Source organism: Euphorbia lathyris, chromosome 5 (genome assembly GCF_963576675.1).
Source record: "Euphorbia lathyris chromosome 5, ddEupLath1.1, whole genome shotgun sequence".
In the NCBI taxonomy this organism is placed as follows: Eukaryota; Viridiplantae; Streptophyta; class Magnoliopsida; order Malpighiales; family Euphorbiaceae; genus Euphorbia; species Euphorbia lathyris.
The window spans coordinates 22,211,373-22,230,623 of record NC_088914.1 but is presented as its reverse complement, the minus strand read 5'-3'; positions in this window follow the sequence as shown (position 1 = coordinate 22,230,623).

The window sequence follows — 19,251 nt, the reverse complement described above, 5'->3', positions numbered from 1 at the left end:
CAAAATATTTGTGTTTTACTGACCAAACTTGTCAATGTTAGGGGTAAAATTGCTCTTATCTGCCAACGTTAGGAGTAAAATTGCATCATTTTAAACGTTATGTGTAAAATTGCTCCTGGCTATAAACGTTATGATATTTTTTGCATCTTATCCCTAGTTTTTTTTCTATTACTACCTAAGAAATATTATTATACTACTTTACACTGTTTTTAGTCAATACATGTTATTATTTACAAACTATATATTGAATCCTTAATTAACAATTGTTGAAATTAAATTTATCAAATTAAATTAGGTATACTGATTGTATTTTTACTAAATGCAACGATGGAATAGTATTTTTACATGGTACATCGTTGCTTTATCTAATTATCAAGTTAATCAAGGCAACGGTATGTCGTAAATGTCATATTATCGTTGCCTTAGTTCAATTAAACAATTACAAATACATCAAAGGCAACACTTCGTTGATAATCGTTGCATTTGACTTAGACAAATATGAGCAATAGAAAGAAATTTGATAATGCTAGTTAATGCAACGATTTACGGTAACGATTTTTGAAAATTGGTTGCTATAGGCAATCTATGGTGTAGTGATCTTAGTCCATATCGAATCTATATCTAAATCCATATTACATGTCCAGATATCTTTTTTGGCCATCTCATCCACAAATTTTTGTTGATTCTCCCCTTGCAGTTTCCACCACTTAATCTTAGTCTCCACTTGTGGTGTTCGTTTTCTCATACATCTCCTACTTCGAAAATCAAGCACCACTACTCTATGTTGGGTTGTCGTACTCTCACCAAGGATCACCTTACAATCAATATAACTCTTTCTCCAAGCACTCCTTACTAGGAAGAAATCAATTTGGCTCGCATTACCGCCACTCTGATAAGTCACTAAGTGGGATGTTCTTTTCATAAACCATGTGTTCATGATACTCAAGTCATAGGCTGATGCGAATTCCAAGATATCATTTCCTGCTTCATTTTTATCTCCAAAACCATACCCTCCATGAACACTCTCAAGCCCATCTCGCCTAGAACTTACGTGTCCATTGAAATCACCACCTAGTACCATCTTTTCATCGCTAGGAACCTGTTGCACCAGTTCCTCCAAGTCCTCCCAAAAAGCTTGTCTTATAGAGACATCTAATCCTATTTGTGGCGCATATGCACTTATTGAAGGAAATTAGGGCTAAGGTATAGCAGCGAAAATATAAAAATTTTAGCCTATTTCCTTTTAACCATATGATCCGTTAATCGTTATTTCATATAAAGAGGGATAAGAAGGAATACCTTTCGATGAACAATCTACCGTTGTTAAAGAAGCGCCCACAATTCTTCTCCGAGATTCCAACCACAAAGTTTAACACGGAGAGGTTAAGATGAAATCAACCCTTATGAGATGCAACCAAAATAGATTGCCTCTAATTAACCAACACAAGATCAAAGAGAAAGAGGGATGAATAAGATTAATCAATCGATGGAATGCCGTATGAATTCTTGTCCACGAACTAGGGGATGGGAATTCTTTTTCTCTCTCTAATTAGTAATTTCGAAAATCACTATAGGGGGAGGTTTTAGGCTTGGTCGAAATTCACATGGGAGGGGGTATATATAGTTGCTTGAATCTAAACCCTAGTTAGATAGGAATAGGTTACTTAATAGGAATCTAATTCGGAAAAGGATTCCTAATTATTATCTCACTATATATCTAATATATTTAGGATAATAATAAATAACCTAATTGGATAATAATAGGAGTATATTAATCCAATTAAAACTCCTAATTTAATTATCTCTTAATTAATTTAATTCATAATCCTAATCAAATTAGGATTAATGGAATAAAATCAATTCCTTATCTCTATATACAAATTTCGCCCCCCTCCATATATTTGGGCCTTACTGGGCTCAATTGGGCTTCCATCTATTAATCATATCCATCTTTCTTTTGGTTCCAAGTCTTATGTGTGATCCATTAGGTTCTTACTACTTCTAGCCGTATGCAACTATTAAATTAATTTCTTCAAGAATTATATTTAATCCTTGCATAACGGAATGATGTACTGAGTATGTTATTGGCAAGTCTGTAATCATTCCCCTAGAGTCCGTTAAGAAGACAGGTTGATTCTGTCGTTAACCCTTCCGTATTAGTTACGGTATAATACGATCCTTTATCAACTACATTCTTGAACTGAATCTTATGACTATGGGTAATGTCAAGTCACATATAGCGAGACGTTCGTTTTACTTGTTCTTGGCCGAGTCAACTCAAAAAGATAGGTTAAGTGAAATCTGTATTTCTACTCTTAAGTTATCACCTTGTAAGGGTTTAGAGTCGAGTCTTCCACAAGCGATCTTTGGATGTATCTCCCATTAATCGGGAGTGATAAATGCTCAATCCAATGTATAACTACCCTGACATTACTTCCTGTGACACCCAACCTTTGCGGTTCACACCCCAGAGTCATCTCTGTTAAGGATCGTGGGACTGCAGGATCAAAGTCTCACATTCAGTAATTCAGGATGACCAATTAACATTCTTTTGAGTCTGAGGATTAGTTATACCTAGTAATACCAATGAGATGAACAGTTGACAAGGATGAATCTACCCATCCTGTTATCTCAAATCGGATCCCCAATCCTAATGAACAACGTTTCACCGGATCTATGTAACTGTCCAGATATCTATATATATGAAGCTTGTGAGATCAGCTTTCTGTCGGACATAAGACATTGTTACATACAAGTCTCAACCGTGATATATCAATCCTAAACATATCACTTGACTTGGGGTGGTTTTAAGTTTATTAGTTTATTATAAAGTTTTGTCTCACTTCATGCTTGTATGAACACTTTATAATCACTTTAAACAAACTTACGGATTTCCTTTTATTAGACTTTATTCAGTGCTTAAAAAGGATTGCCTTTATATAGTTATAAAACATATATCTCATTAAAACAAATGATATAAAGAACAATTCATTTACAATAAGTTTGTATCCCGCAACAATTGACTATAGGACACTAAACCCCAACATACTCCCACTTGGACTAAAGCCAATTGTTTCTAAAACTTATCCCAGTAGAAGTTAAATGACGATCATGTACTTTTTGGGTTAAAGGTTTTGTCAACGGATCTGCAACGTTGTCCTCTGTAGGTACTCTTTCTATTCTCACATCTCCTCTAGCCACAATCTCTCTTATGATGTGGTATCGCTTTAGGTAGTGCTTGGATGCATTATGAGACCGTGGTTCCTTTGCTTGCGCAATGGCTCCATTGTTATCACAACACAGAGTAATGGGATTGACAATGTCAGGCACTACACCTAGTTCTGTAATGAACTTTCTAATCCAAACTGCTTCCTTTGCCGCTTCCGCAGCAGCGATGTACTCTGACTCGGTCGTAGAGAAAGCTACGCTTCCCTGCTTGGAACTTTTCCAACTGACCGCGCCCCCATTTAGGATAAACTGGTATCCTGATTGGGATTTAAAATCATTCTCATCTGTGAGATGACTAGCGTCTGAAAATCCTTGTATTTTCAGATCTCCTTCTCCGTACACTAGGAACATATCTTTAGTCCTTCTCAAGTACTTAAGAATGTTCTTGACGGCAATCCAATGCTCGTCTCCCGGATTCCTTTGGTAACGACTCGTTACAGATAACGCGAACGCTACGTCAGGTCTAGTGCATAGCATAGCATACATAATCGAACCGATCGCGCTGGCGTACGGGACTACAGCCATGCGTCGTTTGTCATCATCAGTTTTAGGACATTGATGATTGTTTAACTTTACTCCATGTACCATGGGTAAGTTACCTCGTTTCGATTCAAGCATGCTAAACCGATTTAGCACCTTTTCAATGTATGTAGCCTGTGAAAGACCAAGCAGTCTACGCGATCTATCTCTGTAGATCTTTATACCAAGTATATAGGCTGCTTCACCAAGGTCTTTCATTGAGAAGTTACCAGATAACCAACTTTCACCGATTGTAATAGAGGAATGTCATTTCCCATTAACAGTATATCGTCCACATATAGTATGAGAAATGCTATAGACCTCCCACTTGCTTTCTTGTAAATGCAAGCTTCTTCGCAATTTTGTTCGAAACCAAATTGTTTTATGGTTTCGTCAAAACGCTTGTTCTAGCTTCTAGATGCTTGCTTGAGTCCATAAATGGATCTCTGAAGTTTGCAAACTTTATTTGCATCCTTTGATATGAAACCTTCAGGCTGCATCATGTATACATCCTCAAGCAGATTTCCATTTAGGAAAGCTGTTTTCACATCCATTTGCCAAATCTCATAATCAAAATGAGCGGCAATTGCAAGCATGATTCTGATTGATTTGGACATAACAACAGGAGAGAAGGTTTCGTCATAATCAACACCTTATTTCTGACGATATCCCTTCGCTACCAACCTAGCCTTGTAGGTGCTAACCTTTCCATCCATGTCAGTCTTCTTTTTGAAGATCCACCTGCACCCAATGGGTTTTATCCCTTCGGGTGGATCAACCAAAGTCCAAACTTGGTTAGTATACATGGAATCCATTTCAGAATCCATGGCCTCAAGCCATGCTTTAGAATCTGGACTAGTAAGAGCCTCTTCGTAGTTTTCGGGTTCGTCGTCTAACACGGGAACCTCGTCATCATCTCCCACTAGAAAACCATATCTAACTGGGAGTTCACGAACTCTTTGTGATCTACGAATAGGTGCCACTGGAGTCTCATCTAATGGGACGTCTTCGGGTACCTCAATCGCTTCTGTTGTTTCAATCGTTGTTTCTTCCTCTTGAACTTCGTCGAGTTCAATCACGCTTCCCTTTTGTGTTTCTTCGAGAAACTCTTTCTCTAAGAAGGTTGCGTGTTTGGATACTATTACTTTCTGATCATCTGGATGATAGAAGTAATACTCTATGGTTTTCCTGGGATATCCAATGAAGAAACATTTATCAGATTTAGAATCTAATTTGTCGGACGCAACGCGTTTGACATATGCTGAACAACCCCATACTCTCATGAACGAGAACACGGGTTTCTTACCAATGAACAATTCATATGGTGTGGAAACAGCGGATTTAGTTGGTACTCGGTTCAGGGTGAAGAGGGCAGTTTCTAAGGCATAGCCCCAGAACGTCTTTGGAAGTAAGGCCATGCTCATCATAGATCGTACCATATCTAATAGGGTACGGTTTCTCCTCTCGGATACACCATTGTGTTGTGGTGTATATGGAGGTGTCCATTGTGAGAATATCCCACATTCAGTTAGATAATTCAGAAAATCATCAGAAAGATATTCTCCACCTCGATCAGATCAAATTTTTTTTATTTTCTTTCCTAATTGATTTTCCACTTCATTCTTGAAGCATTTGAACTTGTCAAAGGCTTCTGATTTGTGCCTCATCAAGTAGATATAACCATAGCGAGTATGATCATCTATGAAGCTAATGAAGTATCTGAATCCTCCTCTTGCTTGGACTAACATAGGACCACATACATCTGAATGAATGAGTCCTAGAGTGTCTGATACACGCTCACCTTTATTGCTAAAGGGTGTCTTTGTCATTTTACCTTTTAAACATGATTCGCATGTTTCCAATGATTCAGAATCGATTGGATCTATAAGCCCATCTGAATGTAGCTTTAGCATGCGTCTCTTGTTTATATGGCCTAAACGACAATGCCACAAGTAAGTTGAATTATCTAGCTTATGTCTTTTGGTATCAATTGCAAAAACAGGAGTTTTATCATCTAACACATAAATCCCATTTTGTGATATTCCTGAAAAATAAAAGATCGAATCTTTATAAAAATTGTAACTATTGTTCTTTATTGAAATATGAAAACCGTCGTCAACGAGACGGCTAATAGAAATAATGTTACGAGACATCTCAGGAACGTATAAACAATTCCTTAATTCTATTACAAGCCCAGAGGGCAAAAGTAAAACATAATCTCCAATTGCGAGGGCGGCAACTCTTGCTCCATTTCCCACTCGCAAGTTTATGCTTCCTTTCTTTAGTTCCTTAGTCTGTTTTAGCTCCTGCATATTTGTACAAATATGAGATTCACATCCGGTATCAAGTACCCAAGATTCAGACAATGAAACCGTATTTATTTCAATATAGAACATACCAGACGTAGAAGCACCGCCTTTTCCCTTCTTGAGGGTGGCTAGATACTCCTTGCAGTTTCTCTTCCAATGCCCGTTTTTACCACAGAAGTGGCATTCTCCTTTGGGCTTCTTCACTTCCTTTCCCTTGGACACATCTCTCTTACCTTTTTTGGGATGTTTAGGATTGGGAAAATTCCCTTTCCTTTTCTTCGATCCCTCGATTACAAGAGCCGGTATGGCCTTGTCTTTCTTCATATTGGGCTCAACTGATTTGAGCATGTTTGCAAGCTCTTCAAGAGAGGTTTGCAAGTCATTCATTTGGTAGTTCATGATGAACTGTGAATAACTCTCTGGGAGGGACTGAAGAACCAAGTCGGTACTTAATTCGTTGTCCATCACAAATCCAATACTAGAAAGTTTGGTAATATAGCCTATCATCTTGACACAATGTGTCATGACAGATGTGCCCTCTTGCATCCTGCAACGATATAACAATTTTGATATCTCGTAGCGTTCGCACCTGGTTTGTTTCCCAAACAATTCCTTTAGGTGCATGATGATGGAATAGGCATTCATCTCGTCATGTTGCCTTTGTAATTTCGATGTCATCGATGCAAGTATGATGCAAGCGGCATGATCATCATCAGCCTGGTGCTTCTGATAAGCATCAATTTCCTCGATGGGAGCATCATCTTCAGGGACAGGGGGTATCGATGTATCAAGTACATACCCAATTTTCTCGAACTTCAAAACAATTTTGAGGTTACGAAACCAGTCGGTGAAGTTTGAACCATTCAATTTGTTATCGGTAAATGTATTTTGCAGATTGGTGTTAGTCATGATTTTAAGAGTGTTTAATTAAACTGAGAGTGAGAAAGAGTAAACGTATGTTATTCATTTGCTTTAAAGTATATCAATCTAAAATTATAGGCCTTTTAATTTATTTCAGATTGCTCCCACTATTTTGCCAAATTAATAGCCCTCCATATTAATTCGAAGAATTTCACAAATCCTTTAGTGAGCTAGGATCCTAACTCCTGAGATTTCTCCTTGAGTTTGCTCAACAAGCTAGTCTCATTTGTTAGATAGATTCATGTAATCAATCACATCTTGAATGTGACTCCTAGGTTATTGGGTTACTAACCACATTAGTAACTAATATGATATTCACATTAATCCCAACCATATTGCCCATTAGTTTATGACAACATGAGTTTGCTCATCCAATTATCATAATCTAATTTAAGTATTACCCCATATTCATGAAAGAATGACTTTCGATAATTCAGGTGTTACCATAAGACCCCGAGCTTGAGTTTGCTCAACAACCCAAAGGCCCCCAGTACTGCCGGCTGAATTATAATATTAGGGAGGGGCAACCGATTTTAATAACTTGCTTATTTACTTAACTTTTTAACGAGGGATTTTATTTAAGTCTCATAATCTAACTTAGTCTTGATTTGCTTTAGCATACATCAGACATACATACATTCACATACATTGGCGTTATGGACATATCATCTAAATTATTCCGTCGAGCCAGAGACGGAATAAAAGGCCAAACCTAAGGAAATACTAACTATTACATATTTCTCTTCAGGTCCTCCGTCTTCTCCATGGCGCCTTGAAATTACATATTAATTTCTATACTACTATAAGAAAACTTCAATTGAATTGAAGGGAATCAGATGAGAGGAGAAATTACAATAGATAGTAGAAAGGCAGGACGCGCAGGCCCTATTTCAAAAATACCAAAAGACTAAAAGAGGGTCCAAATATGTCCATAACTCCAAACATGCATAGACACAATTAAATAAATTTAATTGGTTGATTACATAACCGGCTTATGTAATATTTAGGTTAATCACATTAACTCGTCAAATTAACTTTCATCCAATTTTACTTCTAATCGTTTTGTATCTTTATATTAATCCTTAGATTAATATAACCATATAAAACGTTGATTATGCACGTCCCAATTATTTTGATTTCAATTCATTTAACACTTTGATTTACATATTGGTAAAAACAAACATTTAAACGAATTTTTCATTCGATAATCAAAACAGAAAACTATTAATTTCTGAAACATATATATACATTTAATACAAAACGATTTTAAACCATTTAAAATCAAGTGGGTATCGGGCCGGGCCCGAGGGCGGGCTGCTGCCGATTGGCAGCAGCCCTTAGGGCACGCAGCAGCCGCGCGACAGCGGCCAGTCGCGCCGTGAGGCGCGACTCGGGCTGCTGTCGTCATATATTTTTTTTTATTAAATATATATATATATATATATATATATATATATATATGTATATATATCAGTTCTAAAACAATTTTAAAACGATTTTCAGAAATAGGAAAAACTACAATAGATTTCCGTTTTATCATTTAGAATTAATAAAACTAATTTTATCAACCTAACTATAAAACTAATAGATTTTGTTATAATGATTATCAACCGAAAAATTAGAAACATAAGCATAATCAGTTTTAATTAACAATTAATCAAAACTTTATTTATCTTTAGAATTAATTAATCAAAACTATTTGTCAATTAATCCTAACCATAAATATTTATTCAATCCTATTGAAAACTTCTATATTTTCATATATGAAATAACGGATTTAACGATGGCTCTGATACCACTGAAGGAAATTAGGGCTAAGGTATAGCAGCGGAAATATAAAAATTTTAGCCTATTTCCTCTTAACCATAGGATCCGTTAATCGTTATTTCATATAAAGAGGGATAAGAAGGAATACCTTTCGATGAACAATCTATCGTTGTTAAAGAAGCGCCCACAATTCTTCTCCGAGATTCCAACCACAAAGTTTAACACGGAGAGGTTAAGATGAAATCAACCCTTATGAGATGCAACCAAAATAGATTGCCTCTAATTAACCAACACAAGATCAAAGAGAAAGAGGGATGAATAAGATTAATCAATCGGTGGAATGCCGTATGAATTCTTGTCCACGAACTAGGGGATGGGAATTCTTTTTCTCTCTCTAATTAGTAATTTCGAAAATCGCTATAGGGGGAGGTTTTAGGCTTGGTCGAAATTCACATGGGAGGGGGTATATATAGTTGCTTGAATTTAAACCCTAGTTAGATAGGAATAGGTTACTTAATAGGAATCCAATTCGGAAAAGGATTCCTAATTATTATCTCACTATATATCTAATATATTTAGGATAATAATAAATAACCTAATTGGATAATAATAGGAGTATATTAATCCAATTAAAACTCCTAATTTAATTATCTCTTAATTAATTTAATTCATAATCCTAATCAAATTAGGATTAATGGAATAAAATCAATTCCTTATCTCTATATACAAATTTCGCCCCCCTCCATATATTTGGGCCTTACTGGGCTCAATTGGGCTTCCATCTATTAATCATATCCATCTCTCTTTTGGTTCCAAGTCTTATGTGTGATCCATTAGGTTCTTACTACTTCTGGCCGTATGCAACTATTAAATTAATGTCTTCAAGAATTATATTTAATCCTTGCATAACGGAATGATGTACTGAGTATGTTATTGGCAAGTCTGTAATCATTCCCCTAGAGTCCGTTAAGAAGACAGGTTGATTCTGTCGTTAACCCTTCCGTATTAGTTACGGTATAATACGATCCTTTATCAACTACATCCTTGAACTGAATCTTATGACTATGGGTAATGTCAAGTCACATATAGCGAGACGTTCGTTTTACTTGTTCTTGGCCGAGTCAACTCAAAAAGATAGGTTAAGTGAAATATGTATTTCTACTCTTAAGCTATCACCTTGCAAGGGTTTAGAGTCGAGTCTTCCACAAGCGATCCTTGGATGTATCTCCCATTAATTGGGAGTGATAAATGCTCAATCCAATGTATAACTACCCTGACATTACTTCCTATGACACCCAACCTTTGCAGTTCACACCCCAGAGTCATCTCTGTTAAGGATCGTGGGACCGCAGGATCAAAGTCTCACATTCAGTAATTCAGGATGACCAATTAACATTCTTTTGAGTCTGAGGATTAGTTATACCTAGTAATACCAATGAGATGAACAGTTGACAAGGATGAATCTACCCATCCTGTTATCTCAAATCGGATCCCCAATCCTAATGAACAACATTTCACCGGATCTATGTAACTGTCCAGATATCTATATATATGAAGCTTGTGAGATCAGCTTTCTGTCGGACAGAAGACACTGTTACATACAAGTCTCAACCGTGATATATCAATCCTAAACATATCACTTGACTTGGGGTGGTTTTAAGTTTATTAGTTTATTATAAAGTTTTGTCTCACTTCATGCTTGTATGAACACTTTATAATCACTTTAAACAAACTTACGGATTTCCTTTTATTAGACTTTATTCAGTGCTTAAAAGGGATTGCCTTTATATAGTTATAAAACATATATCTCATTAAAACAAATGATATAAAGAACAATTCATTTACAATAAGTTTGTATCCCGCAACAATTGACTATAGGACACTAAACCCCAACACTTATGACATTCACAACCTCATCTCCTATCACAAGCTTAACACTCATAATCCTATCGCTCTTCCTAGACACCGCTACTACATCATCAATATACTTCCTATCAATAAGAATACCTACTCCATTTCTACCTTTATCTTTTCCCGAGTACCACAGTTTATAACCCCAATGAGCTATCTCTCTAGCCTTGGCTCCAACCCACTTGGTTTCTTGTAGGCACATTATATTTATTCTCCTCCTCTTCATAACATCTACAATTTCAGCTAATTTTCCTATTAAAGAGCATATGTTCCATGTCCCAAAGTGTAACCTATTACCCCTACCCCTACTATTACCATGGGAATAGAAATAACAGAAGAGATGATTAGCAGTATGAGTGTCAAAAAGCTGCTGATGCTGTATTGTTGCCTGCTCGCCTACGCATGCCCCTCGTAATGCCCTTTACTTTTTCTTTTCTTTTTCCATATTTAATAGCATAAGTAAGACGAAGTGGGAGTGGATTCAGGAATGGTCGTTAGAATTGAACAGATAATATTTCCAATAACTTCCTAGGTAGCATGACAAACAAGGTTCATATGGCACATTTATGTGTTAGTAACCAAAGATTTTAATACTTGATATAATACAAACAAGAAGTTTCATGGAACATTGTTATTGTATATAATTCATGTTATATTGGAATCATTTTTATGAGCTAATAACATCTTGTCAGGTTTTCAACATTATTGTTACAGTTGTGGCTTAATAGGTGTAGGACAAATGAAAATGGGAAGAATGATTCCGATATGCTACATATTTAAGGTATGCATGATTGCCACGTATCAATTCTGATCTTTGTAGCTTGTGTACATTTTGAACTTGTTTGTATATATATAGGATCTCTATTCTGATGTTCTAGTGCATTTTTTGTTAATACAAATTTTATTTTATTTAACCAGGTGTAATAAAATTATACTTCCTAATGGGTAAAATCACAAGTTCATGTCTATTGATGGAAATTGGGCATTTTGAAATGTGAAGTTTCTGCCTAATGAGAGCATACTTTATCCATTGAACAAGTTACTCCTATATTATATGCTCCTAGGATTGAAACTTGTCATTGCCATATGACTGACAATTACTTTTGGAAAGGTTGTTCTTTTGCATTCAAGATTTACCAACCATGATCCTGCAATTCTATCAACACCTCATGTAATATTTTTCTTCTTTTAATACTTGTAGAATTGTTTATTGATTGCATATTAAATCATTTTATGTTCTCCCTTATTTCTTCTGCAGATTTTGACATGTTTGATGCCCAATAAGGACATGCTTTGTCCATTGAACAACTTGCCCCTAGATTAGCTACTCTTAGGATTGAACTTTGTCATTGGTATATGGCTGACAATTATTTTTAGAGAGTTTATTTTATTCTTTTGCACTCAAGACTTAGCAAACATGATACAGAAATGCTTTCAACATCTCAAATAATATTTTTCTTCTTTTAATACTTGTAGTATTGCATTGTTGCGTTATGGTATATTTGTCTATCTTCTAACTTGTTACTGTTAAATTTAATGCTTTAGTAACTGCTATCTTATCCTGTATTTTTTATCTGTATGATTTTAGTCAGTTGCAGTGGTTATTAAATCATTGATTTGTAGGAAGTGGTTATTGCACAGTTATTCTATAACTGTGTTTCTTCTGTATTTAAACTGAGTATCATATCAATAGTAAATATACTTTCCACAGCAAATTGTGTTGTTATAAAATCATCTCATTCATTTTCCAACAAATGGTATCAGAGCTCTCTTCTTGAGGGACTTGTGAATTAGTTATTATTTCTTTTTTCTCTTCTTCTTTATGGATTTGTCACAAACTCCATTTACTGCATTAGCACCACCTGTTTTCAATGGTGAAGGCTATCATATTTGGGCAGCAAGGATGGAAGCACATCTGGAGGCTAATGATCTCTGGGAAGCTGTTGAAGAGGACTACGAAGTTCCTCCATTGTCCGAGAATCCAACTATGGCGTAGATAAAAAAATCACAAGGAGAAGAAATCAAGAAAGTTGAAGGTCAGGGCTACGTTATTTGTGTTGCAGTCTCATCTGATATCTTTATCAGAATCATGACAATGAAATCAGCTTTTGAAGTCTGGAATTTCTTGAAGAAGGAATTTGAAGGAGATGAGAAGATCAAAGGAATGAAGGCTCTTAACTTGATCAGAGAATTTGAATTTTAAAAGATGAAGGATTCAGAAACTGTCAAAGAGTATTCAGACAAATTGCTTAGCATTGCTAACAAAGTAAGATTACTCGGTACTGAATTTCATGATTCTAGATTAGTTCAAAAGCTTCTTGTCACTGTTCCTGAAAGGTTTGAAGCAACCATTTCTTCTCTGGAAAATACTAAGGATCTGTCAAAAATTAGTGTGGCAGAGTTGTTGAACGCTTTGCAGGCACAAGAGTAGAGGAGACTTTTGAGGTCTGAGAATTTTGTTGAAGGTGCATTATTTGCAAAGGGTCAATCTAGCCAGGGAGAAAAAGGGATGAAGTACAAGAAGAATAAATCTGACTTTCCTCCTTCTCATCATTGTGGGAAGAAAGGTCATCCACCTTTTAAATGTTGGAGACGACCAGATCAACAATGTGAGAAGTGCCAAAAGATGGGACATCATCAAAAGATTTGCAAAAGCAACACTCAACAAAATTCAGAAACCCATGAGAAAAATGTTGCTCAAGTTGTTGATCACGAAGAAGATGAAGATGAGTATCTTTTTGTGGCTTCATGTTTTTCTCCTAGAAATTCAAGTGATAATTGGCTTGTAGATAGCGGATGTACGAACCATATGACTTATGATCGTGCTTTGTTCAAAGAGCTAGATACATCAGCAGTTTCCAAAGTTAAAATTGGAAATGGAGAGTACATTCCAGTGAAGGGAAAAGGTGTAGTGGCTATTAAGAGCACTTCAGATACAAAAATAATCAAAGATGTATTATTTGTGCCTAACATAAATCAGAATTTGTTAAGTGTTGGCCAACTTCTTGAGAAGGGTTTGAAAGTTTTATTTGAAACAAATCACTGCATTATAAAGGATTCAGCGGATAAAGATGTCTTCAAAGTGAAGATGAAAGGCAAGATCTTTGCATTGAATCCATTGAAGGAGGAGCAAAAAGTGTTTACTGGAACACAAATTAATTCAGAAGTCTGTGAAAAGATGATCTCATCAGGTTTGAGTTCAAAAAATTTGAAAGAGGCGTTGATTCAGCAGAAGGAAATTCAAGAGGAGGCTGAGGAGAAAAATCCTACTTGTACTACTGCCTTTGTTTTAGCCGAAGAAGAAAATACCAACGATCAAAAAGAAGATGAAGAAGGGGACTTTCACGATTTTAATAGTTTCTCTGAGACTCAAACTCAGTTTGGTGATTATGATGAGATTGATGAGCATGAGGAGAAATTACTTGAGTCATTTTTGTCCAAAGACTCATGTCCACAGCGCACACTTTGCAGATCTCACTATTAAAAAAAAACAAACAGGACACAAATGTTTCTTTAGAGTTCCTTAAAAAAAACTTAGAGTTTGCAGTAACCAAAGCAATGAGGAGTGTTAAATTTAATGCTTTAGTAACTGCTATCTTATCCTGTATTTTTTATCTGTATGATTTTAGTCAGTTGCAGTGGTTATTAAATCACTGATTTGTAGGAAGTATTTATTGCACAGTTATTCTGTAACTGTGTTTCTTCTGTATTTAAACTGAGTATCGGATCAATAGTAAATATACTTTCCACAGCAAATTGTGTTGTTATAAAATAATCTCATTCATTTTCCAACAGTTACATCTTTTTAACCATGTTTTTTTAAATTATTTAAGATATTTTTATCTAATTTAAGAGTTGAATATACTGAATTTAAAGTAGCTCCCTTCAATCCAAATCATTCTAAATATTTAAAATAAGAGATTTTTAATTATTTTAAATAATTTTTAATGAGTGGATTTTTAATAATTGTAAATACTTCTAATGACCGGATTTGTAATCATTATAAATATGTGTAATAAGTGTATTTGTAGTCATTATACATAATTTTTAATAAGAGTAAATGTCCACCCATTGTATGTTAATAATGAGTGGAAGTATTCCGCTCATTAAAAACCTTTAATGAGTGGAATCAGAAATTTAATGGTTGTATTTCCTATCATTAAAACCCTCTAGAGGCAACCGAAAATTGGTAAGTGATTAATGTGGGTGCCAATTATTCGTTCGTTTTCTGCAATTTGGGTTTGGTTTGATTTTGAGTGCTCTTAAATTTTGAGTGTTTGCCTATTTAGTAACTGAATTTACACTTGCTTGCCAATTATTTGTTCGATTATTCTGCGAGTAGGGTTCCGTTTGAGTTTGAGTTTAAGTTTAAGTGTTGATTTTGAGTGCTCTTTGATTTTTATTGTTTGCCTATTTAGTGAACTCGCACAGTTAGTAAAGTTGAGACACTGATGCAGTCCCTGAACTATTCAACTTTTATTGTATTGAGCCTTTAAACTTCTATTCAATTTTATTAAGTACTTGGAATGTTATTTCAAGTTGTTGAGCTCTCAAATCGTCATTTAATTTAAGTCAGGTTAAAGACCCCCTAACAATGCTAAGTTGTTGAGCTCTCAAATTTCAATTTTATATCACATTCAGGACTTTTTCGATAGCATTGTTAGGGGGTCTTTAACCTGACTTAAATTAAATGACGATTTGAGGGCTCCTTGTGACAAAAGAAGTCTGCTAGCTTAATGTGTAATGTGACTAGATCATTAAAAACAGAAGTTGGAGGACTTCATCATAGAATAGAACAGAACACAACAAAAGTTTGCGGGTGTAATAGAACAAAACCAAGTGGCTGTGGGGTACTGATAATGGGAGCATAGTGAAATGCGAGCCGAGGCGATAAGGGTAGGCGAGGCGACGGCCTCTCGCACTTGAGGCGACAAAAAAAAATTAGAAAACACAAAAAATAAAATCATAACTCAAATTGACTAGTTTAACTTCTAAAGTTGTAAAACACAAAATAATAACTAATACTCATGATCAAGGATCCGTTTTTATAATGGGTTTGACCTCTTGCCCATACTTCCAACAAGGATCCGTTCTTTTTGTAGCTTCAGATGTAAATACTCATTATCAAAAGCATGCAAGATTTAAGCAATAACACTTTGAATTAATAACTAATAATAAACTTTCATAAACTTAACAAAACTAATAAAACAACTTGCACAATATAACAACTAATAATAAACTTGTACAAACTTCACAAACTTTCATAAAAATTTGGGCAGCATAACACTTATAACCGAGAAGAGTAAGAGAGGAAGAAAAGATGGAATAAGAAATAGAAGTTAGAACAGAGAAAAGAGAGACAGAGTATGATACAGATTGAAAGCGATAAGTGGAGGTTTTAATCGTAAACCAACAAAGATCTTCTTCTCTAGCTAGACTAGAAGGAGTGAATCCCGATAAACAAGGTATAAACCCTAGTTCTCAATGAGAAATGATATTTGATTGATTAAAATTGTCATATCCTTACAAAATGAGGGTTTAAATACAACCTCTAAAAGATAAGCAAAGGACAGGGATTACCCCTACTAGGGTTACAATACAGTTAATAATAAGAGGGTAAGATAGGTAATGCGCCCAGACAACAGGTACAGAGGTGCAGGTACGGAGCGTCAGAGGTTGTTGGTGAATTCCTTCGGCAGGAAGTAAACTTGAGATCCGCCCAGTGTAGTTGTTGGTACGCCTCATGGCGTACGCCTAGATCCGCCCCGCTCGCGTGTTCAGGGGATCCGCCCTTTTAGATACAACCTCTGTGGGAACGCCGAGAGGAGATCCGCCAAGGTGCGTGTGATTGTTGATCCCAGTTAGGATGTCCGCATCATTCTCTCCTTCTTTTAAAGAATTCGGCACTGGCTGGTCTGTGTTGTTCTCCAAAGGGCTATCTGACTTCCACGGGCTAAGGTCACGAACATTGAACGCCGGTGAGACTTTACCAAGCCAGTTTGGCAAAGCTATATGATAGGCATTGGCATTGACCTTCTTGGTGATCTTATATGGCCCGTACTTTCTCGGTCGAAGCTTGCTGCTTGTGGCGTTGGCGAGTCTCTCTTTTCCCAAGTGAACCATAACCTCATCTCCCACTTCGAACTGTAGGTCCCTGCGGTGCTCATCCGCCTTGGCTTTTAGTTTCTGGTTTCTCTCCTCAAGAGTCTCCTTCACCTCTTGGTGCATCTGGACATAGTCTTTGGCTAGCTGGTTTGCAGTCACATTTCCTTTGGGAAGATGGGCTATATCAAGGACGTGATTCGGGGTCTTAGTGTATACCACCTCAAAGGGTGACTTCCCAGTTCCCGAGTGTACAGATCCATTGTAGGCGAACTCAGCTTGTGCCAAGACCACGTCCCACATCCTGGGCTTATCCTTGCATTTGCTACGCAGTAAGTTTCCCAGAGTCCGATTGACCACTTCTGTCTGTCCGTCTGTCTGAGGGTGGGCGGTGGTACTGAACTTCAGAGAAGTATCAAAAAGAGCCTACAAGGTCCACCAGAAGTGACTCAGGAACTTTGTGTCACGGTCTGAGACAATGCTCTTTGGTACACCATGCAGTCTTACAACCTCTTTGAAGAATAGCTTGGCAGTCGCTGAGGCGTCGTTAGTCTTACGGCATGGTATGAAGTGTGCCATTTTCGAAAACCGGTCAACAACCACGAAGATGGAATCCATGCCTCTCTGAGTTCTGGGTAACCCTAGGACAAAATCCATGGACAGATCCTCCCATATGGTTTCTGGTACAGGCAAGGGTAGCTGTAAGCCAGCATTTGTAGCGTGTCCCTTGGCGGTCTAGCAGATATAGCATCGTTCTACCAGGTACGCCACATCTCTTCTTATTTTGGGCCAGAAATAACGGGAACTCACTGCTGCATATGTCTTGTCTCGCCCAAAATGTCCCCCCAGGGATCCGCCATGTAGATCTCGGACCACCTTCTCGCGGATAGAAGTGCAGGGTAAACACAGTTGGTTGCCCCTCATTAGATACTCATCCATCAAGTAATACACCCCATCCCCAGGTTGGCGCTGGCACTTCTCCCAGATACTTCCAAAGTCAGGATCCGCCAGGTACTCTCATCTGATGTGTTCGAAACAATCGGTCTCCAGGTTGACTGTTTTTATTAGGGCAACCCTACGACTCAAGGCGTCCGCCACTATGTTCTGTTTTCCCGCCTTATGGATAAGCTTATAGGGGAACTTATCTATGAAGGCAGACCACCGGGCGTGCATGGCGCTTCAAAGTTGCTTCTGACTTCCCAGGTATTTGAGAGCTTGATGGTCAGTGTAGAGGATGAACTCTTTTCCCACCAAGTAATGTTCCCATACTTTCAATGCCCTCACTACAGCATAAAACTCTTGATCATACGTTGCCCACCTTTGCCGTGCCTCACAAAGATTCTCACTGAAGTAGGCAATGGGCCTCTTTTCTTGCATCAAGACACCACCAATCCCAGTTCCACTGGCATCACACTCAACTTCAAACAATTTGTCAAAATCAGGATACGCCAGCACTGGCGCTGTACTCAGCTTTTCCTTGATCAAGGCGAAGCTCTCTTCTTGGGCGTCCGCCCACTCGAACCCCTTTCCTTTCTTCAAACATTCTGTCAACGGGGCCACTATGGAACTGAAGTTCTTAATGAATCGACGATAGAACGTTGCTAGCCCATGAAAACTCCTGATATCCCCCACGTTCCTCAGGGTAGGCCATTCTCGGATGGCTCTTACCTTCTCCCCATCAACTTGGATTCCATTCCCGCTGACCACGAATCCAAGGAAAACTAAGCTCTCCATGACAAAGTCACACTTCTTGGTGTTGGCGTATAGTTGGTGTTTCCTTAACAGGTCAAACACGGTCTGCAAGTGCTCTTCATGTTCCGCCAAGGTCTGGCTGTGGATCAAAATGTCGTCGAAATACACAACTACGAACTTCCCAATTACTGGGCAAAGCACCTGATTCATCAGTCTCATAAAAGTACTAGGTGCGTTGGTCATCCCAAAGGGCATAACTAACCATTCATACAACCCATCTCTTGTCTTGAAGGCAGTCTTCCACTCATCCCCAGATCGGATTCGTATCTGATGATACCCACTCCTGAGATCAATCTTGGAGAAGACTCGGGATCCGCCAAGTTGGTCCAACATATCATCCAACCTTGGAATCGGGAACTTGTACTTGATGGTGATCTTGTTAATAGCCCTACTGTCAACACACATCCGCCAAGACCCATGCTTCTTCGGTGTAAGTAAAGCTGGAACGACGCAAGGACTCATACTCTTCCTAACGTATCCCATCTCGATGAGTTCCTCCACTTTCTGTCTCATGATGTCATTCTCCTTTGGGCTCATTCGATAGTGTGGGAGGCTTGGTAAACTAGCCCCGGGCACAAGATCGATATGATGTTGGATATCCCTCAAAGGTGGTAACCCACTTGGCAGTTCGTTAGGGAACAGATCCTGATATTCGCCAAGTAGGTGGGTCACTTCACTCGGCATCTCCCTTTCGTCCCTTTGGGCGGGTTCGTGATTCGCCTTAACCATTACCACATATACC